General features: G+C 45.3%; 1 long non-coding RNA gene across 27 annotated transcripts in view; it reads right to left on the bottom strand.

Moving 5' to 3' along the window:
• LOC110405223 overlaps positions 1–23,822 on the bottom strand; it is a 159,239-nt gene that overhangs the window by 130,225 nt on the left and 5,192 nt on the right. The gene's annotated exons all lie outside the window — the stretch shown is intronic.

Below are 23,822 nucleotides of genomic sequence, written 5' to 3'. Positions count from 1 at the left end.
CTGCAACAGATCCTAAGAGATCTAAAATCTGCAGGTTAGTTCGCCTCAGTCATGCCTGTCAAGTGCTCAACATTTACTGGATAAGATCCATGTATTTTTACTTCTATCTTCTCTGCTTGTGACTCATTAAACCAACAATTTGCAACTTTCGATGGATTAAAAGGCATTTTGTCAAAAATTGAAATAAGTCATTAGATTATTGAGTGTCTAACGATAGAGGGTTGTTTCCCGCAGATTCCTCAGGTCAGATGTTCACATGGTTACAATGGCACAACTTCCCATAGCACTGCATTACCTCATTACCTGCTTCTCCCTCTGCTCCAGCTTGGAAGCCCCCCAGCGCTGCTCTTTACAGGAGTCCCTGGTCAGAAAGGGGTAGAACCCTTACAGGGAGAAGCAACCCAGAAGGAACTGCAAGGAAGGAAAGCTTCTAGGTTACATGCTGATACATGGAGTAGGGGATACTTTCAAATACACTATTTTCCATAACTGATTTTTCATATAAAAACTAGCTATGAATTCCAATTGCTAGATTGTTTGAAATTCCCAGTAAGGGCCTTTTGAGGATGGAGACCAAGATGTTAGAGCTACTGCTTTGTTTCTGATGCACACCGATCATTTGTATTCCAAAAACATTTGCCATGGGAGCGTCCGGTGCAAGAGATTAAAGGGCTGAGTCCGAGATGTGCACGCAGGACTTGTGTTTTGATGGCTGCATTACATCAGGCTGTTGCTTTGACAGCTGTAGAGATCTACTGTCAGCTTCTACCTCCACTGCTCTGATACAGCCCGCTTCCCTTCAGCGGGAGGTTTGTATTTGCTGATAAATGCTAATAAATGTGCAAATCTCTCAAAAAACAGAAAGAGTTTGGTTGTGGGAAGAAAGAGTTTCAAGGAGGATTGTTTGGTTCTGTTTTTCCTTCCAGTATGGTAGATACACTGAAAACACGACTTCCTTCTGGCCTCTGTTCCATACAGGACTTGAAGGAGACTTCTGCTCACATCCCTGTCCTTGTGGCAGCACCAGTGCTGCAGGGAGCCAGTGCTGAGACATTTCAAGGTGGCAATGCAGGGGAAAATAATGCATATTTCTGTTGGATTAGTGTTCCACCAGCTGAATGTGACAGAACAGCTCAGCCCAGGTTCAGGCCAGTGAATTAACGGCAGTTATTTTTTCCAGATTTGATCAGACATGCGAAGAGATAACTGGCAAAAAAAAAAAAAGTAGATAAGCATGTATTTAACATGCCTTGATGAAAGAAATGGAAATTACCCTACCTGACAGAATCAATAAAGACTCATTAACTGCAGTGAAGATTAATGGGCTATGAGAAGAGCTAGATATACAGCCATTAATCTTTCTTGAGATGTTGCATAAGTAATGATCACCGTGTTTCTCCTTCATTAGCAAATCCATACCGTGCAAACTACCATCGGGTACACAGGCAGGCTCAGCCTATTAGCTCAGCTCCGTCAGCTTCTGGTTGCTGCAGCAGGAATGTGTGAGTGGATCATCCAAGGAACAGTGCTGCTCAGGATTTTCTCCAGACACCTATCTGCAAACCATTTGCTCTTTAACTCCTTGCTCTCTAGGCAACAACCAAATTAGCTCCACGACACACACCCTGGGCCGCACATCTGGTGGTTACTGTACTGAGTGCTGTGTCCTTGTGTCAGCTCACGGCAATGCAGGAATTCGAGGAAATCTTCTACTCCTTTTAATAGCTGCAGACCCAGCCCTTTGTTCTCAGCAGAAGGGCTGCAAACCCCTTCTCCAGCTGCAGGTCAGAAAAAACCATGATCCAGCAAGCTGTCCTCAGGTGCCAGGCTGTCAGCAGAGAGGAAGGCAGCAAATGTACGATAAACACAAAATGGGCTACGTCTCCATTCCTGAGCATACTCAGAGAAAGAAAAGCAGAACACAAATAGCTCCAAATTCCAAAGAAAATGGTTTTTCCTAGCAGCATATCAGGGGAGAGGTCTGAGCTCCATGCCCTTAGCAATAAACAGAGGACCAAGCATTATGATTGCCAAGACCGTATCTCTGCATACATTCAAAGCTTGAAACAGATCTTGTAAGTACTTAACACTGAATGATATCATCCGTAACACTATATGAGAAGCTTTAAAAGCAGATTCATATAGAAAACAATAAATCATCTGCTTCAGTGGCTGGCAGCCAGGGTGACGTTACCCGAATACCATCCCTGCCGGCCCCGCAGCTGAGCGGGGCATTCCCCAGGGCTGCTTGTGCTCTGGAAGCGCTGCCACAGTGGCCCCGCAGCACAGGCGGCCCCGCACTGAGCCCTGGCCCCGGCCCAGGCGATCGGAGCCCGGCATTAGGACACAGATCCCCGGGGACAGCTGGGAGAGCTGGAGCCGCTGCGAATGGGAGGGGGATAGCGCTGACCTGGAATCACTCTTTCTGGAAGAGCTCAGGAGGGGCGGGAGGCAGAGGCTGAGCTGTGCACAAGGTCAAAAGCCATGGTTCGGCTCTGCTCGCCTGCCGCGCAGTCCCCGCAGCCCACCCGGCCATGGGCACACCGCAGCCTCTGGCCGAGGGCGCTGGAGGAGGGTGCTCTACCCGCACCCTGAGAGGGCTGTGCCCCTCCATCTCTGCGCCTCCTGGTTGTCCCTTTCACCAGATATATTTGTTTTCATGTACCCCCAAATTAATCCTTCTCCGTTTGACTTACATTAAATGTCAGAGAAAACAAAACTATTCATATCTACGTTTTGGGGAGAACAAACACATACGCTGCTTGGGAAGCAGTAAAACCCACTTCTCTTCCAACAACAGAAATCCACAGAAGCCCCCTGTTCATAGGGTAACAGCAGTGCCCCATTACTCCAACACTACCTGGTTTAATCACCTTCTTACTCATTGTACCATCCCATTCTGCTGCTCTCTCAAAGAGGCCAGTCCCACCAATGCATTTGTTATTCAACTTGGTATTGAATCTAGAGAATGTTCTGCATCCAGTGTAATCCTCCCTACTCAGAAATGTTAATTCCATACATCCCAGAGCATCTTTGGGGGATTTTGCTGCTTCTTCTATGGCCTAAGTTGCCTTCCCTGTACAGTTATAAACTTTCACTTAACCAAAAGCCCACAGTTGTCTGCAGGGCCCTCTGTTTTCCAGATTTCCCTGAGACCTGGGTAAATGAAGGTCAGATGTGCTCCCCGAGGGTTCATTCCACAAAGTTCTTCATGTGCTGAAGTCAGGCTCCAGTGCACAGGTTTATGTCTGAGCCACGAATCCATCCACCCAAAGCCAGCCCTCAGTGCAAACTCCTACCTCGCTGGGTTGAGATGCTTCTGGGATTCTACCAGATTGAACGTCATTATGGGAACCGACGACCTCTGTGGGGTCAAGCAAACCCAAATTTCGATGGTCGGGTGGTCTGTTAAAAAGACACTCAGCTAAGTGCTTTTAACTGGGTCTATGGCTACAACAACAAAACGCTCTAGTTCTGTGAACCAACCGTTTTGGTCATTGCTAAAAGCCTAAAAGTCTTCAAAAATCAAGTCCTTTTCCATTTTCAACAACGCAGGCAGGAACGGGTTAGCGCCATCAAAAAATCACTTTCCTGGACCTCCTTGAATTGTATATGACATAACTTGCTTAACTGCGTACTCCATAACTTTTTAATCAAAATATGTCAGCCTAAAAACAAATTCCTTGAAGCCATTCCTCAAGATGTCTTTTGAGGATAAACAACTCAGATTTAAGTTCTCTTTCCGCAGAGATGGCAGTGTTTGCAAAAATGTGCCTTGAAACACCTTCCTCTCACCCTCCAACTGGGACAAATTTGTCGAAGAACCTTATGCACATGACATCTATAAGCTTCATTTGTATGGTCACAACTCAAGCACAGGCACAGAGGAGCTGCACCTCGCTGCAGGGCCGGCTGTCCGGGCACACAGCATGCATTGCTGGCAGCTGGAGCGAGCACTGAAGGCATCAGAGGCACTGCTTCGTGTTCTCAGCCACTGCAACTCCAGAGATATTCCTGAATAAGGTCCTACGCACAGAAGGATGCTCAAATCGTTTCTACTGAGTTTTCTCACAACAGAAAAAAAAAAGATTTCTTTTCAATTGTATATGTACAGGAAATGCTCCCAACGTAAGCCAAAAATCCACTGCTAAATAAACTTGCCAGCGCCCAAGCAGTGCGTGACTTGCACATGTGACACTGCTGTCTTCTGCCCTCCTGCCCAGAGCCCTGCAGGCTTCCCTGCTCTTCCCATCCCGAGCTCCCCCAGCTTAACTCAGAAGTTTCCAGCAGCTGCACCCAACCCTTCCCACAGCTACTGCTGCCTTAACACAAGATGGCACCGCTGACCACCGGCGTGAGGCCAGGAGCAGGGACAGGCCTGAAAGCCCCTTGCTGCGCTCCTTCCCCAGTCACACTCCCCTTGGTGCCTTCCTCTCCAGCACTCTCTCTGCTGAAGGCACAGTCAGCTTTTTACTTTCTTTTCCCCCAACAAACACTTGTGAAAACAAGCAGAAGTCTTCCCAAAACCAAACCACGCCTGGCAGCACCCTGCACCCGCAACTCTCCTCCCCACGCAAAGTGCACACGGGTACTGTTGGTAAGAGGGGATGCAGCCTTCAGGCCTTTTTCTATGAGAGACTTCTCTCATTAGCAGGAAAGGTTGTCTGTGGTAGCAACGGATCAGGTTCAAAGTAAAAAAGCCAGGGCCAAGTTAAAGTTCAGCACTGAAACATCAGAGTCAAAATAAATAAATATAACTCGAAGAGTAACGCATCTCTACTTATTTGCAAGCACAACCAGTTTACAGGTTTGGCACTGTACAAGGGGAATAATGTGCAATGAACCTGAGAACCATGACATAAATTCAAACAGGCTGCCAGCCTCAGCTGGGCGCTGGGTGCGGATCCCTCTGCAGGGCCTGGCCCCACTGCGCCCAGCACCCAAACCTCTGACGGGTCCCAGCACACCCACTGCCAATCCAGGCATGCTTACTAATGGTGGAAAACGACTGCCCTGGGATTGCTGGTTTGCTCCAGTCCCTGGAAAGCAGAAAATCTGGGGGAGTGGTGAATTCCTTCCTTGCACAATGGAGAATTACATCCCTTCTCTGGAATGTTTAAGCTAATTTGGGGAATTTAACAGATATTAATGTTCTTGCTTGCACAGACCTACACACCAGTCTGCAGCTTTGGATGAATGACTTGTGAATCTTGTTGCATTTCCACAGTTCTCCCTTGAAACAAGACAAGTTTTACAGCACTTTCTACTATTTAAAAGTAGATTTCCCAAATTCTTTCACTTACTGTGAAGTTCATGGCATTTCTTGAACTCCTTTATACTCTCCCAGGATTGAACTCTCCACCTCTTGCTCAAGGAAGAACACTTCTGGAGGACACATGGGCAGGGCCTGCCCAGTGGGCACTCCCAATGCTCATGTTTTCATCACTTTTCCCTCATCCCACCCATGCCGCTTCCTAGTGTTGCTGCAGCTACCAATCCCACAGGACAGGCTTCCCTCCATGGCTCTCACTGAACATCTCTCAAATACATCCAACCAAGTGGCCAAACCCATCACAGCTGCAGCACACCTCCACAGAGGTGACTGAGGTGTAGCCCAGCTCTGCAATGGCCCTGGTGCCACCCAACGCCTGCTCAGTATGTGCCACCAGGGTGGCACCAGTGGCATGGCTGCAGTCCAAGCCCGGTCCCTGGCTCGCAGTGGGGAAGGCTATGTGTGCCTGAACCCACTTGTACCCAAAATACATACAGTTGGTCACACATTTCAGGTAGGGGTGGACAATTCTCTATGCAACAACAGCCACAGGCAAAGTCCTGGACCCAGCCCTCAGAGGGCCCAGAGACTCACGTTTGGTATGTCAGTGTCTGCAAACTACATAAGAATAACTATGCAAACTCTGGCTTCTTATTCTATGTTGAAAAACACCATTTTGTAGCTGAGAATCTGCTCTATGAAATAGAGCTGTTGTGCTCTTCGTGTCTGTTGTAGTGTCCTCGGAAATAAATAGGAGGCATTACTTTTGGAGTGACCTACGCACTTTTGGAACGACCTACGTCTCTTTACTAACTGATGAATGGGCTTACAAGCCAATGTATCTCCTTTCTTACACCTGCTTCACTTTTCCACGCTTTCCCTCTCACTCTATAAGTTCACTTCTGGTTAATTCAAACCTTGCATTTTTAGATTGACGCTGGAAGAAACCTCTCTTCAGTGCTGAAGCATGAACCAGCGGCTGTAGCTCCTTTCCCTTGGTACAATCACACTGTCACGAGAACTAACAATTACTTAGCAAAGTAGCGTTTCATAAAGCACAAAACTTATCCAACATCAACTGTTTTATTTCATTTTCTATAGCAGAGTTTGATATTAAGGCCACCTCAGCACAGAAACCTACAGTCCTCATTTTCAGTATTTTTCACATGCTGGTGCTAAAAACAATAAAGCATTCTGCTTTATTGCAGAATCTGCACAATCTTGTGGCAACTCTCTGACGCATGCTATTCCCATGCAAATGAAGATATATTAAGACTAGGAGCTATCACATCTACAGTTTGACCAAGATCTGAGTGAACTGTTGTGAAACACCAACTTTCTAAACTTGTGACAGTATTCTGGGGTCATATCCAAGATTAAATGTGGCTTGTGAACTCCAGAGCAGTTCTATTTACATGAGAATAAACTGGGGGCAAAGTTATTAAAGCAAGAAGTTTTCTACCAGTGGGGAGAAAGGCCTGTGAGAACACAGCCAGGGTATAAAGGTTCACGGTTAAAATAGGTAGGTTGCCCTGAAAGTAATGCCTCCTATGTATTTCCAGGGAAACTACATCATACAACCAAAGATCTTCTGAAGAAACTCACTTGGCCTCAAAATCAGGATTCATCTCTTTCCCAATTAGCATCTTCAGGATGCTTTCATCTCGACCGGAACCCCACAGTGAGCCAAAAGCTTTTTCCTATTAAAACAATATTAGGTGCAACCCCAAATTACCGATTTATCCAGATTTCAACCTCTTTGATTCCGTTTGGCCCAACTTCTCTACTTGCAGCCATAATTCCTCAGTTCACAGGCTGCAGAACAGATGACCTGTTCTTTGGCAGGATAAGCCGTTATGTTTCCATCACAATCTATAAGCTCTGCTTCAACAGGGTGAGTGGGCAACGAGCCAGGAGTAGAATACCTCTGCTTCACAGTCATTCCCGAGCCAAGATATTATTTTGACTTTTCAAAAGCATGAGTGGTCAAAAAGCAGCGCTTGGAAATTGAAACCATCCTCCATGCACCTCTGCTTCTCTCAAATTAAGCTTGAAAAGCATTGTGGATTACATGACTCATGCAGCGTGGGGACTGCATTTTCCCCATCAATAACAGTCTCAGTTTATATTTCTCAGTTGCACTCCAGCGTTTTTCCTGTTTGCAGCCAACGCGCAGAGCCAACCCACGGACCCTTGCAAGGGGTCACGCGGTGGCATGGGGCTCGTGGCGCATCTCCATCGCGCTCCCACATCTGGCCATCCTACATCTCCCTGAGGAAGGGCCCTGTGCAGCCGTGCTGCAGACTCCGAGGCAGCATTTGGAGGCTGCTGGACAGCCCTGAGCTGTCGTCCCTTGCAAGGCATCGTGCCACGCTTTGGTTCATCTGACAGTTACACGGCTTTCTGGGGCTTGCTTTAATCTCAATACCAGGCTGAAATATTTTTCTAGCTGTTTAGCATTTCTGGTTTATGACTGTCCGAATGCTGCAACATTCTGCTGGTGTTACCATGCAAATCCAGAGGAAAAAGCTCACGTCAAATTAGTTCTAGGCACATGGTGACCTCCACGGGTTAGCTCGACGCCTGGCGCTGACCCCATCCAACGCAGCCCATTCTGTCCCCAGTCGCTGGGCTCCGGGGGATGTCTCTATCAGAGTTCTGGCTGAGGACTTTGGCCCGGGAAGACAAATCACACTGCTTTTGAAACTCCAAAGTTTCAGAACTTCCTGCATGTTTCAACACGCCTGAGAAAGACATGGGTGGAATGAGCTCGGCAGCGAGGTGCTGGCTGGAAGCACATAGCGACAGGAACTGCAGACATCAGCACAGCCCATGCCAGCCTGCAAGACCTCGCACACAGAGCTCAGTGCCATGACTCCCTGACCTTAACACAGCAGCTTGGAAATCCAACCTGACTGGAGATGTCCTTGAAGTGCTATCACACTGCACTCCATGCACTTTGCTGTGCCCACAGTCCAGAATAAAACCAGGCGGAACTTGACAATCACAGGTCAGCATATTCTGTCCCAAAAGTAACAAAGCTGCAGCAGGCCAGAAGTTTCAAGGAATAAGAACTGGCTCTTTTTAGGCATTCCCAGAGCAGTTTCTGAGGCTGTTCATGCAGCATGATCACAGCCAGGCTAACTCCTGGTCACACACTCTGAAAACTAAGGGAATCAGCACAAAAAACCTGAAGACAGAAGTGATACTGCAAACAAGACAGTAAGATATTTGCTGAATCTGAATCTTAAAACATATCTCAGTTGGGAAAAAGGACCACCTCGTAAATTTGGACCATCCACTCCCAAATGCAAGGCCGCAACATCACCAGATGTGAAAAACTCATGTTTGGGGTTGTGCCATGTGTTCTCAGGTAAGTTTTGAACTATTTTGTGCTTGCTTGAGACAGCTACATTCCCATCAAGTTCTGGAGAGTCCCTGCAGAAGTACATCCCTTGAACACATGGTAAATGCTCAAAAACCAGCTCTAAAAGAAAGCAAAGTAGGCGTGTAAATTTGTACTAGAGCTTGCAGGTTTCAGAAGCCAAATAAGAGTGACAGCAAAGTTGGAGGGCAGCTGGCAGAGCTTCTGTTTCAGCATCTTTTCTGAAATGTATTTTCACCTTAACAAAGAAACAAAACCAAAACAACAAACATTTTACATCACTGGTCTAGCAGCCCTTAGTAGCTCGCAAGGAACCAGGCTGGACCTCGTGGCAGTGCATTCCGTGCTGGGAAGACAGCAGCAGTGGGAGCGTACAGCTGTTCATGCCACCTGAGGCTGTGTGAGGGTGTGTTGGGGCAAATGACTCAATGCTCCATTTAAAACACATTAGCATGAAACACAAGAATACACATTCACAGGTACTCAGAGGCGTGCTGGGTTTGATTGCTTCAAGACACGAAGTTAGAAGGTTGAACAGACATAATATGTTTTGCATCCAAAACCTCCTGGTTTGGAGAGGGGATTTTAACATATGTATTTGGAGTTCTAAAGAAACTTGATGTTACAGCAGGTAAGTGTCAGGTTAGTCCAGCTTTTTGCTAACTTCCTGTGTAAAATCTCATTAAATTAAACTGCTGGCACACCTTGCTCCTCTGAGTTTTAAGAGCTTACGCTGTATTTAGAAGTTGCTTTCAGATGTCCAAAGCGGGTTACTAGCATACGTACTAGCACCGTGAAAGCACAGAATAAGACACAGCCACTTGCTCTAAAACATTTATGATTAAAAAAGAAGATTAAATAGTTATAACTACTTACTGACAAACATAGAAAGGAAGTGATGAAGCAGACCTCCCAAATGTGTGGGCATTGCAAGCTGGAATAATTCACTGGCCTTCTAATGCAATTCCTTCTAGTTTTGATATTTAAAGTACTGGGAAAAGACAATAAACAATTAACAGTAACTGCTGGTAAATTATTTTTAAGACTGAATTAGAAGAGTCTGCCTTAGAAATAATTGACTGCTGTATATTGGTCCCCACTGCATGAACAGCAGGGAATGGCAATCAGCAGAGCACACAGCCCAGTACACGGAGCAAAACCAGTAAAAACCAAACAAGGGTAAGAGGAAACAGACTAGAAAAAGGAATATTCACTCAGAATAGCAACAGAATACGTTGCTAGCATTACTTCCTTTAGAAAGCAGAAACTCCATGTCTGAGGATGGCATCTGCCTCCTTCACTGGGGAAAAACAAAGAAGAGTACAGATCTGAGCTGAGAAATGATGCCCCTGAGCTGTAACCCACTGCAGAGCTGTGCTTCGCAGAGGCAGTACAAGGAAAGCTGCCCCGGTGCACAGGTCAGCATGGGCGCCTGCGCTCTCTGCAGAGGGAAGGGAGTACTTCTTCCCACTACTTTCATTTATTACCAATTTTCCATCTTTCCAATATAAAATCGTATACACAAACGGGAATTAAGAAGTCTTCCAGTTGAAAAATTCCCATCACCCATCATTAACCCCCTGAGGCGTTCAGTTCCCAAATGACAGAACACTGCATTCCCCGTAACAGCATGTGACTCCCAAAGCCTGTCTGCACCCTGTACACTGCCTTGTACAAAGGCACTGTGCAAGCAGTTCTGTACCTGCCAGCAGCCCTGGGGACTGTGCTTTGACTGTTCAGAGATCCAGCTGTCTCACAGCAAACAGCACTGAGATACAACCACTGCAGCGAGCCGCACAGCTCGTCCCACTGTCACCCCCACCACTCGCAACAGTTCCTTGCAAGTGAGTCCCAAACCCAGGCGGGGCAGCCCACTGCGGGTAAGCAGCTCACACACAAATTCAGTCAGAAAGACTCATTTCACGTGGTATTTTTCACAGCACTCTCTTTAGCTCAGAATTTAGGAATATGAAGTTGCTCAGTCACTTCTAGATGGTACCGCAGACCAAACAGATGGAAGGTACCACGAGGAATCCACAGCAGGTGAGTGCATGTGCCACGCTGGTGGTGACAGAGACCCCAGAGGACAGCTCAGGGCAGAAGCCTGCAAGTATAATGCAATTAGCTGGATGCTGGGCTTACTAAGTTACTGGTTACTCACCTGTTGCCAGCATTTGGATACCAGATTACGTGTAACTACTCGGTTACATTCTGGATAGTGATACACACTGCCCCAGGGCAGCTGGTGGCCCTACCTGCTGCTGCTAATGGGATATGCTGAGGCCACACCAACATTTGTATGGAACAACCGTATTATCTTCCCTAAGAGATAATGCACTCAAACATTTACCTTCCTTCAAATTATTTCAAACAGTCTTCCAGCCCATTGGAGAGTTTTGCTGAAATATCAAACTGTCGCCTCTGGGAGCATCCTACAGCTTTTGGTACAATTTGCCTCCATTTAGAGGAGGCCATCAATCATTAGAGCGGCCTCGTTCCTCACCACAGAAGCACATCCCCTGTTCCACTGCCTCCAGACAGGCTCTCAGCACAGACTGTATTGTTATTAGCAAAGATGCCAAGTCTACAGACCTGCTTTGAATTTAAGCCTCTCTGTTGCAGCACTGCAAAGGTTTTCACTGGAATGTCACTCTCACTTCCAGGCGTTGATGGTGTTTCAATAGCACAATGGCAGGCAGCTCCCTGCCACAACAAAAAGCAAACAATAGTGTTTGAATACATGGAATTCGTTGGCCCAGCACAACATGTGTCATCCTGGATGCTCTGCACACCCATTCAGAGCTCTCTAGGAGTGGACTACTCTAATAGATCAGTAGCATTTGCTCTTGTGCATGAGACCACTACATGCACCGAGCTAAAAATGACATCCTTCGCTACACAATGGACATATAAACTTAGTGAGCAAAAAGCAGTAAACCCATACGTAGCTACTACAATTCTTTGCCACAGTTACTCATCCACAGCCCAAAACACACATCACGTGTTCCAAAAAGAGAACTTTTTTCAAGTAGGTGCTAGGTATTTGCAATTAAGCCCATATGAACATTCTTCTAGTACAAAATTCACATTTTGCATATATTTTCAAAAATCAGACTTCGGGTTTCAAACTACACAAAGTTGTTCCATGAATGCAGACAACTATGTTTTAATAGGTATTTTTATACATGTATATATACCTACATACAGTGCACACATCCCCTAGTTGGGGTTCTTCTAGCTTACTCAAGCAAACATGGTTTTGATGACCGAGGTACAGAGAAGGAAAGGTTTTCCTTCGGTCCCCCTGGAGTTTCTAACCCTATTGCCTACAAAAACACACAGGGCTCCTCTTGCTTCGCCTGTCCATCCCAAGCATCTCCATCTGCCCCAGCCCAGCTCCTCCAGGAGTCCCACTCACCAGCAGCCTGCACCCAGCCAGGCCCCGCAGGACAGAAGCCCTCTGCATGGCGGGATGGCTTCCCAGCTTCCACCCTCCGGCACCATTCCCCAGCAGCCCAGCAGCCTCATTAGGAAGGATGCACTGGCCACAAGGACTTCTTGCAGCAAGGCTAAAAGAAGCCCTGCCAAAGAGCTGAAGTGAAGTCTGTGGATCCAACCGGAAAGTAGCATTAAAAAACAATCAGTTTATCTCATTGTTACACACTTGGTTTAGAGAGTGGGATAACATAACTCAGAGATGAAGCAACAAGCCACTTGGATGGAAAGTGGCACAAGGAGATCGCTGACGCTTAGCTGTTCTCAGCCTCCTAACTGATACACAGACACACAGCAGAGCAGAAAGGAAATACCTGTAGAACTCCCGAATGAGGCTCCTTTGGAAAGCAGCAATTTTGCCAGCAGAATCACTGCTGGGAGAGGGGGCTCAGCACTGCAAGCTTACTCTGCTAAAAGGGAGAAACGTCATTCCGGGCAGTGACGATCAACTTCCCAAGGTGGACATGGTGGCCAGGCAGGAGAGGGGAAAGAAATGATACAGGGTGACCCACCTTCTTCCTAAGAAGCGACCCAGCAAAGAGCACAGAAGAAGCTGAAGCAGATCAGATTGTCCTTGTAGCCCCACAGCACCTGAACCGTCTGCACTTCCCAGGGCATGCAGGGAAGCTGCAGTGCCTGCGGCAGGAGGTGGAATCCAGGCAGTGGATGAACATGTGATACAATACAGGTTTTTCAGTTATATCTGTGTTGCTTTGAGTTAGTCAACCCCAGTAGCCAATCCCCTCCCCTTCCTAAAGCAATGCCAGCAGAGCCCCATACATGGAGTCCTAGGCCATGGCTAATAAATGGTGCTCGATGGCCAGCTGTTACTGCTCCAGGTGAACGGTCAGAGGGTCCATGGCAATGTAGGATCAGGTCAGAAAGGCCTCGTTACACCCAGGGACAGTTGCATGGCTGGTGGTGGAGCTGAACGACACAGAAATACGCACAGCGCTGGAACGATCAGCGGTTGCAGGAGGAGGGGGGCTGACTATTTACCAACGTCAAACTGTATAAATATCTACGTACTTCTGATTGCTCAACCTGCTGCGAAGGGCTCATGTATTAAACACCAGCTTGCACATTCCACAACAGGTTTTTTCTTTGGAGGCTGTCAGAAAAGATTTGGATGAGGTCAGGCTCTGAACACAGAACATTAAGTCTTCACTGGAGGACGGACACAAAAGCTCCATCTTCTGCTGTACAGCATGCTGGCAAAGTGTGCATCACCCTCATTTGTTTTATTGCTAACAATTACCAGCTACAGCCGGGGCGACCTGGTGAACCAGCTCTGTGATGCAGCCATTAGTCACAGTTCAACAGACACCATGATACAGTCAGATTCTAAGCCCTGTGAAGAAATGGACAGGTATCAAACAGTTGAAAAACCATAGACTAAGCACAAGCAGCTCTGTGGCTGCCAAGGGGGGAAGAAACCTCATGAAATCTGGAATGTGTTTCTACTTACTGTCCATCCTAGTAAAATAAAATGATCTCTCATTTGAGCATATGGTTCTGCTTAGACAAGAAACTGTATATATTGGTCTAAATCCAGAATAGCCTTTCTGACATATTACTCAGTATTAGAAAATCACTACAACCTGCATGCTCTGTAGCAATTCCTAACACTAAGTGCAACAAATCTGCAATGATCCTCCTCCTCCCCCTCTCCTCCCCAGCAATCTGTCCTGGGCCTGTTCCTTTTTTCTCCTCTCAGAGTTACACCTTCTCCTACATGGCCTGTTGCAAACACCTTTCCCCTTTCTCCTTTCTCCACAGTGCTTCCCTCCTGATGAACACTACTCTCCAAAAGAAGAAATAATGACTTTTCCCCTTGAATGGCCTTTTGGCAGCATCTCAGCAGTCCCCAGTTTGGATGGTAACTTCCTGACTGCAGAGAGATTTAGCTTTCACACGGCAAATGTCTTATAGATAAGCTGCATACACATGCATTAAGGCGTGTATGTGCTTTAACAGACTGCTTAGCTCCTACCACGCCTGCTCAGGGGGACAAGAAACCTCCAAACCCTCATGGCTGCTCTCTGGGTCCATAGAGCTCCTGCTCTGATGCTGCAGGATCCCCAGATGGAGCTGGTGCCCATGCAGTTGTCTGGCCAGGAGCTAAGAGCCTGTTGCACAGTGCAGCACCATCCACACTGCCTTTTGAGCACCTACAAAGTGCTACGACGCAGGAAAAAGCAGCAAACGTCTGAGAAAGAAGACTTTGCACATCTTGCTGGAAAGGAGCTCTGTGGAGAAGGACCTGGGGGGGTCCTGGTGGACAACAGGTTGACCATGAGCCAGCTGTGTACCCTTGTGCCCAAGAAAGGCAATGGCATCCTTGGGGTCGATCAAACAGAGAGTGTCCAGCAGGGCAAGAGAGGGGATCCTTCCACTCTGCTCTGCCCTGGGGAGGCCATGTACGGAATGTTGTGTCCATTTCTGGGCTCTAGAGAGATGGTGGGATGTCCTTATCTGGGGATATTTAAGGCCCGCCTGGATGCGTTCCCCTGCAACCTGTTGTAGGGAACCTGCTTTAGCAGCAGGTTGGACTGGATGATCTCCAGAGTTCCCTTTCAACCCCTAAAATTCTGTGATCTTGGGTCAATGAATGGAACATCACCAAAATGGACACTATTCTAACTGCATTTTACAGTTGAAAATGTATTTTAGAAAAGATTCAGACGTCCTACATGAACATACTTGTTTTCAGAAAATGTCACTGCAGAAGAAATATTGAACTGAAACATTTCAGTGAGATCAAAATATTTGAATGGGGAAAGCTCACTTTGTAAGAATGGATACGGGTGGGAAAGGAGACTTTGCCAGAAAACCATTCAGCCAACTGGGCCTGGGATGGATCCAGACGTGTCAAAGATAGATTCATGCTGGGCTCTTCTTGAGCTCACAGAGCTGCACAGCAACAGCAAGGAGGGATTAGTTCCAAAGCACCTGTGCTGGCGATGAACTGGAAGCCCAATCCCTCCAGCACCTCAGAGGGCTGAGCATGCAGCACCAAGGCTGCCTTGCTGGAATCGGCTTCAAGAGATCTGAAAATATCAACGAAAAATGCACAGCTGAGAACAACGTGCCAGCTAGCACAGTGTGGGTGGTAGGTGGGCAGTTGGACGAGATGATATTGGAGGTCTTTTCCAACCTCTTCGATTCTATGAACTAGGAGCAAGGTTATGCCAACAGACAGAAAAGATCAGAGGCAAGGAGCTGCAGCAGCACAGGTCATGGCTGTCCTAGAGGGCTCCCTCCTCTGGTGGTTGTGTCTGGAAGAGAGAACCTGTCAGTGCAAAGGGACCTTCTCTGCAGGTGTATGGGAACTGCTGAGTCATGGCCTGAACAGCACAGGTGAAGGCAATTCACTGTGTGACCTCTTAGGCCTCATTTAAGGGCTGACTGCCCCTGAGGAAGGATCTTCTTCTGGAGATCCCTCCTTGGTGGAAGCCCTTCCCTGTGAACCCAAAATCTTCTGATCCACGTGAGCGATCTATTTCCCTTCCCTTGTCACACCTTGCTATTGTGCCACTCCTTCCACCACTTTGTTAACACCTTTTCCATTGTGTTGGTCCTTCTGATCACTACAGCTGGGTAAGACAGTGAGCATCAGCACATACGAAGCTAGCAAGAAAAATCCTAAACAATTGTTTGGAAAGTATTTTTTTAACAGCTCTTTCAGAAAAGCAGCCCAGAGAATGGTGAAATTCCTTTTCACTGCTCTTAAGGAAATCATTCCTTTGAGACTGTGTTCACCACTGTGGACTAAAAAGTTGTTTTTTGAAATTCATCCTCCCAGTTTCTATTCAGTTGTCACCTGCCGATCCCAGCAGGGCTGTCTCCAGAAGCAGGCTGTAACATCTGCACAAGAAGGAGAAAGACTCTTTCCATTTCAAGATCCATTAGTTTTGAAGTGTAGATGGGTACATGCACCCCTGAAAGAGAAATAAAGACTTGCTAGAGAAAATGCAGAAACTCACCATATCAGTCTTTGAGGAGATCAGACTGGTCCATTACACACCATCAGCACAAGAGCAGCACAGTGGTCACAAGACCAAGACGGAAGGCAAGAACCAGATTCAGGAATACAAGAAGGGATGATCCCTCTCTTGAACGAAACGAGGCATCATCTCCTAATGAGGACAGCCGCCCCTCGTACCCTGGTGAGTTCAGCCTGGCCAAGAGGACAGATTCTTTCCGCATATAGATTTCCATGTACCTTGGGAATAATAGGAGTTTGTACCAGGGACGAAGGAATCTCAGCTTCTTGTAAAATCATTCTAGAGCAGCTCTAGCTACTTGTCAAGGCTTACACGGGGACTGAAGTTAGGGTGAGTAGCTTCATAACCTCTTCAATTAGGTAAAAAGTAAGTTCTGAGGAGCAGACGCCTCCACCTAAGGCTGAAATACAAGTATTACCCACAAGGTTGAAGTGAAATGCCAGGCTGGCATCACCCCAGCCAGGAAGCTGCTGCTTGCAGAGCTCAAAACCCTTCTTCCTCAGGGCTGAGATAAGCACCTATAAAGAACTGGATAGGTAAGGAACGGGACTATCCTAGGACAGCCAGGCCAATAAAAGAGCATAACTGCAGAGATAACTACAGGGAGGTATGAAAATCATATTTGGAAGACAATCAGGATCCTTTGCAGAAGTAGGCTGTGTTCCATGAGGAGCTGGAAGAGTTTCCTTAAAAGAAATGCACTGCATCAGCTGCAGAGAATTCATAGAATGTGTTAGCCTGTGAGATGCTGAGCTGGATGAGGAGCTCTGCTCTGCCCTGGAAATGTACTGGATATAGAGCTTTATAAAATTTTAAAAAGCTGTAGATATTCTTTATCTCTACATACTTGCGCACGTATGAACACACATACATATCATAATACATATGAATACATAACCTTTGAAAGTACCTATTTATGAGTCACAATGAGGAAATCTTGTTTCATAACACAAACCCTCTGCTAAATCTTCTTCCCACAAAGGCTATCAAAGATGTGACAGAAACAACAACATTTTAAAAATAAAAGACACTATCCTCCACTACTTACAGTTCTGTGTATTATTTGCAGTGCCAAGGAGCTAATTCTGCAACGCAGTTATACACTGCAAGGAACAGAACAAAGCTAAATGGAAATCCCCATTTTTATTTAGTTTTATTTTTAAGCATGCCTCCCAGAAAGAAAAAGCCTCCTGTAGGATACAGGATAAATTCAGCTTCAGGAGGGCCTCATCTGGGCTCGGGGCAGAGCACTCTGGGGCTCTAAAGCATCTCTTTCAGAAAGCAAAGCAGCCAGTCACACCCACATGAGGTAAGGGTGCCTTTGGAGGTCAGGGAGCTTCAGCACTTCAGTCCTGAGATAAGAACTCCATCTGCAAGTTAAAACCGTGGCTTGACGCAGGATTTTTCTGAGGAAAGGGGCTGAACTTGTGTTAACAGAGGTGAAGCCTGAGCCAGCAGTTTTCCTTACTGGCTGGAGGCACATATCTTCCTGCAAAATAGATAACCTCATTGCACCTACTGCCAAAAGACATTTAGACACAAACTTTCTTACACCTTGACTATGTTTGCGACGATCTTATGAAGGAAAAAATGGTTTCTTCTACAGTTAGCCAAAGTAGGGGCTTCTTTGAAAGAGCAACAGAATGCAGACACTTTGTCTGCAAGCCTCTTGGCATCCTTCTGCTGAGCTTATGTAGCACCTGGAGCAAGCAGGCACTGACTGTATAGCTTGTGAGGGCTAACACTGCTCGGATAACAACCGAGGGGGTGAGAAATTGTCTCAGTAGGAGCTGTACATTCATAATGCAGCAACAAAGACCTGAGCACTGCTGAGACAGGTAGCAGAGCACTTTCATTAGCAGTTAGAATGTTAACCCCATCCAACCAACGCTGAACAGAATGGGGACAAAGCATAGACTCCTCACACTAAAGATAATCTCTTCTGCTGGCTTTGCTGTAATCACTTCTCTGGGTTTTCTTTTTGGTTGGTCGGTTTAAGAGAGATGCTAATAATTTATGCAAACTCCCCCAACACACTACCGATCTCTATCAGAGGATGAGATAAAGGCTGAGATAAGCCCTTCTTCTAGCCATACAGTTTTAAAAGAAAGAAAATAAATATTTTAGAGATTTTGTGATGCAGACAGATATGAACAAGAAAAACAAAGGTAGAGAAAAGAGCTGGCTTGCATGGCAGCAGGTAAACAATGGACCCAGGAAAAACTCTTGTCTGTAACGTTCACACCCACGTCTCATTCCACATTAGACCCAGAACACCACAACTCTAAAGTAAAACTCTATCTGACCTGTTCTGTACTGAGCCTCTAAGCTGTCTTTGCTTCTCTGCTTCTGTAATTTAAGTTTATTTTGTCTTTCCACTTAACAGGCAAACCTCACCATAAGAAGAAGACAATATGCAAACTATGGGTGGAGTATGTATGTAGCCAAATTGGTACAAATTCTTTCAATATGAGACAAAAAACATATGTGAGACCATACTGTCTGAATTGGAACCACACTGACTTTAATATACATGCCAAAATGCTAGAAATTGAATTTTTACCATATTTGAGAATTTCCTGTTACATAACCAGAAACTTTAGCTGCATGGGAAGCTCTGGGATGCCACATGAACCAGAAGGCACCTCCAACCCTATCCCTTGGCATCACACAAAGGAAAATGAAAACAAATGTCACGATATGATAGATTACCCCTTCTTTCACTTAAACAAAAGCAAGAATATCCTGAATTACTGAAAATCGCCAACCTTCAGCTTACAAATCAGGATGTGATGGAGTAACTCTCATCTCCAGCAACCAGAAGAGATAAATAGCAGAGGAGTGATTGATTCAAAGGTCTGGAAAAGAAATACTGACATATTAAGAGCATCAGACAAACCCAGTCTAGTTCAGACATTGCTGAAAGCTGTTGCCAGCCAAAGCCTCATCAGTTACCAGAATGCAAACAATGCTATGTTTAACGTGTTAATTTTTTAAGTTAAACACAATGCCTGGCATTAAAAAATAATAATTAATAAAATTGTAAGTTGCTCTTGTTTGAATAAAACAAAACAGGAGAAAATCACTTGGAAGCAAAATGTTCACCATTTCTAAAAATCACTTTGCCTTTAGCAAAATGTTACTCTTCGCATCCACCTGCCTTCCAAAGATAAGCACAAAAGGCTGCCTGCTAACCAGCTACCAGCCCAGCAAGAACTACCGAAACTATCCGTCAGCAATGAAGAGGCAACAATACAAAGAGAAGTACATCAGCTGAATGATTCACACTTTAGAATACTGAATGGTAGTAAGATCTGAACTACCTGAGTCCCCAGGGGCAGCCTTTCTCAAGCCACATGATGACCTACTGCAGGTGGGAGTCATTTTCAGTGTTTCTGTGTTCTCTACCGTGGCAGAGACCCTACCCTAAGCAAGATCGTGCTTCTAAGACATTCAAATCAGCGTGGCAGAACCCTACCTTATTTTCTGTATTAATCTCTGTATTGATCTCACGTGGATCAAAACAACAGATTTAGCACCTACAATGAGTCTAGACTGAGCAAAGCTTTCGATAAAGGGAGCAAAGAGATCAAGACAAGACGATGCAATGTGATGGAGTCAGAGCAGCTGGCCAAGCGAAGACGATGTGCATGCATTTGCAAGGTGAGCGTGCTCCTGGAGTTGGGGCTGTATCACTCATCGTCAGAAGAATTCCTGAGTGGAGAAAGCTACACACTGACATTACTAGAATCAGTTTTCATAAATTAGCTCCCTTTAAAATTTCTAGATGCCTCTTTTCTTAATATGCATCATTTGCTTTTCCAAAGTTGCATTTCCTTTTGCCTTTCCATTAGAATGGCTTTGAAAAAGTCTTTGAAATAGAAATTCCATGATTGCTGTAATACACTTGATAGGTATTTGGACTCTCATCCTGAGATATTCAATGCATTTTACTAAAAAAAAAAAAACCACACAAGAGCATCTTCCACCAAATTCCCACTGATTTTTACACCCCTTGTTTTTGATGTGACAGGCAGGAGGTAGCCAAAGGCAACTATTCAGCAATGCCTGAAAGTCAGCTGGGCTCTGGGGAGACAAGAAGAGCAGTAAGATGACAAACAACCAATGCAAACATTAATTAATTCCTTCCTTTTTCACACATCTTAACAACTTGGTTTCCTCTTCATCTCAACACCCTCCCTCTGTCCAGACACTAACAAGTCCTCTCTGATGCCCTGAACTGCTCAACAAAATGAAAATCAGAGAAACTGTTCTCAACACTGGGATAGTTTCAAAGCTTTTTGCCCTAGGGGAAAAACTTGAGTGCCTCACATTATTTTTTCCAACTGTTAAAGCTACTACCTTTATTTATGTGTATATTATCTATCTTTATCAACAGTTCTTGAAGATCCTGGAGGAGAGAAACAAAGAACATTCTTCCTTATTTCTCCTATCGCTTGGCCGCTCCTCCACGACAGTGACACTACTAGCATATTCATTATTGTTTCCATGTGAACACCACTTTAGTAGCTTTGTGAGTAGGCTCAGTACTCAAGTGCTTGGTTTGTAAAAACAGCAATGGACATCCACATTGTGGTTACTCTGTGTCTTCCACCAGGGTTTCAAAAATGGAAACTTCCATCACATATTCTAGAAGTTCGATTTTACAAAGCCTGGTTTAGGGTCAAAAATGGAACTGCAGAAATGTTTTACATAAAAGACACAACAAATTGGACCCCAGCACTGATGTCTGCAAAAAAATGCTTTATAGGATTTCACTCCCGGAGGTCTCTGCATCGTTATTACTCTCATCCCTGCATGTCAGCCAGTACAGAATCTATGCCATGGAATTTGTATCTGCTTGCTATATATCCAGCTTTTTAATAGATTTTCTTGTGGCAGGAAGTCAACTGTTTGCTAAGAGCCAAGAATATAATATCTATCGCATTCCCCTTATGTGCTAACTGAGTCATTAATTACACTGAAGACAGCTATTACATTTGTTCAGCACCGGCTAGTTTTTAACAAACAGCCCACTCCTTTCCAGTAGCTTTGCTCCCTATCAGACATGTCCCAACCCTTCACACACCAGATCAGCCAGCAGTAGTCCCAGCACAGAGCTGTGTCTGTGGAGACAAGATCTACTCCCATGTCATCAAACCGAGAGATTTGCAAAAAAAGGTTTTTCTCTTTAGAGAGAAAAAAATAATTGCCATTTCCATTTTATTTCTGTTGAAGGTTAGAAGGGTTGTTAAAATAAAGGGGGCTCGTTTTTCACTTCCACCCTGTGCTCACACAAGTTCTCCTGGCTGAGGTGATGTCGGATTCAGTGCCCAGACCCCACGGCTGGGTGGATGGGACTCAGTATGGAAATAGCTGCAAGCTTTTCAAGGGGAATCAGCCAAGCAGACTCTTATACCTTTATGTACATAGCAGATTGGGTGTTTTTGCTTTATCTAGATGATGCCATCAGCTCTCCACTCTGCTCCAGTATCCTAAACAGCTGACCCAGCAGGGTCTTCTACATTTTGAAGACTTACAGTGCAAGCACTGAAGATTTCAAAAGCTTTCCAATACTTCTGAAGCCCTCACAGCAACTGAAACACACTTAAACTCCTGGAACATTAGTAAGGCTTTGCTTCATCCATATCCTCAATGAATGAATCACAACACAGGTTGTTAATGGAATGAATCAGTGAAAAGGAAGAGCCTCACACTCAGCGAGGTCAGAAGGCTCTCCCAAAGCAACGCGTGAGAGCAGTGACAGAAAGAATGATGCAAGTCTGGGATCCTCACCCTAAGGCCACATCCCCAACCACACTGGTTGTTTTCTCTTCTTACAGGGTGCTGCATTTTGCTAACAAAATTATATATTCTTTTTCCAGACACATGATCTTCTCCATCTTTTCTAAAATTACCAGAATAGCTACAGCAATGAAAGTGCACGAGAATTAAAATAAATAACCTTGCATACAGTAGGGCTTAAATTCATTCATTTCCTGAAGTTTTAAGGAAACACTGGAATTCCCCTTTTTATCCCAGTCAAATTACTGGAATACTTGGAAGAAGCAGTGTAGGGCAATTCAGACAGTTAAAGCTGGTACAGAGCCTTTGTCATAAAATACACCAGGTGACCCTACGGAGAAAAGCAAGTGCCTTCTGGATCTCAAGATGCTCAACATCCTGGCCAGCCACAAAGGAGGAGCAGACAGTGGTGAAGAATGCGTTCCTCAGCCACTGGAAGCCCAGCCAAGACACATCAGTCCTTATTTAAATCATCCTCCCCCAAATTATTCCTAACCGAAGGATCAAAAAAAGAAGAGAAAAAAAAACCCAAACACAGTCAAAACAGTCAATGGATCCACACATAAAAATAATGTTTAAATCAACCATGGTCCAAACAAAGAAGGAACCGACTGACGCAGAAAAAGCAAAACCTGGCCAAAACCACAGCTTAAAAACTGTACTGAACTTTATTGAGGGTTCACACGGAGCTGAGTAATACCTCCCACCAGCCATAGCCTGAGTCACAAGCTTTCTGCCCAGCTAACTTTACAATAAACACTTGTGCAAAGTCCAGCTCCCATTTTTTCAGGAGAACTGGTAGTAGTGGCTATGCCAGATGCTGCTTTTAGATACCACGTGTTCTAGAGCTTCTTTACAGTGAACTGTCAGAACCCACAATGTCATTACTGCATGGTGAAATGCAAAGTGACCTAGCAGCATATCTCTCTGTAAGCATCTTTTGAGGACTGCTGCATTAACATCTAGAAGATCCTGGCTTTGTTTCTGTACAACTGGATTCATTGCTGAGAGTTCTCCTGCTCTTAAAACCCAGGAATGTATTAAACAGGTCAGATTCTGCTCTGCTAAATGAACGTAAATCAGAGTAATCAATGATGAGTTTATTCTGGATTTACTGCTATTTTTAAAAGTGCTAAAAAAAAAAAAAAAGCCAAGATCTGCTGTTATTACAGTTAGCTAGCTGTAATGATATTTGCCTGAGCATTATTACTGCTGTGATTTAAAGCAGGTTTGAGTTCTCAAAAACATACTGCTGCTCCCTTCTAGACTAAAAGCCATGACAGGATTTAAGAGACCAGAAGCCCCAAAAACGTGATTCTGAGTAAAATAAAGAATGTCAGTCCCTGCTACTGTCATACTTGGAAGAAAGAGGACGAAGTGCCAAACACCAGCACACAGTCCATATACGACAACAGCTCTCAGCCTCTGTATAGAGAAATGATGACCACCGGTCCCCAAATGTAACTCTTTCTAGAAGCTTTTTTCTCTGTCCCTTATCACCATCTTTTCCACCTAAGGAAACCAAGCAGGCACATGTGCTGTGCCACAGGGAACACTCTGAGCTGGCAGCAGGCACTGGGGACACCAGCTTGGCCAAGGCTCCTGCTGAAGCACAGCAGGATAAAGTGGATAAAGACACCAGATAAACACCGGCACCTCTAGGTATATCCTGAAGTTTGGGGAGCTTCTGAGAACATACCAACCCACAGAAAGCCCAAGAAAAGAAATGCTAAGGAAAAGTAGACTTCACTACCATAACACTTGGACCCTTCATAAAACTAATTTAAGTTAATCTTCTTTCTCGTGGCTTTCTAGAGAAGTCAGAATGGAATCTGGAAAAATTCTGCAGAATTCCAAC

This window comes from Numida meleagris, chromosome 12 (assembly GCF_002078875.1).
Source record: "Numida meleagris isolate 19003 breed g44 Domestic line chromosome 12, NumMel1.0, whole genome shotgun sequence".
Lineage (NCBI taxonomy): Eukaryota > Metazoa > Chordata > Aves > Galliformes > Numididae > Numida > Numida meleagris.
The sequence above is the reverse complement of the archived record's forward strand: the minus strand, read 5'-3'. Positions and strand labels throughout refer to the sequence as shown.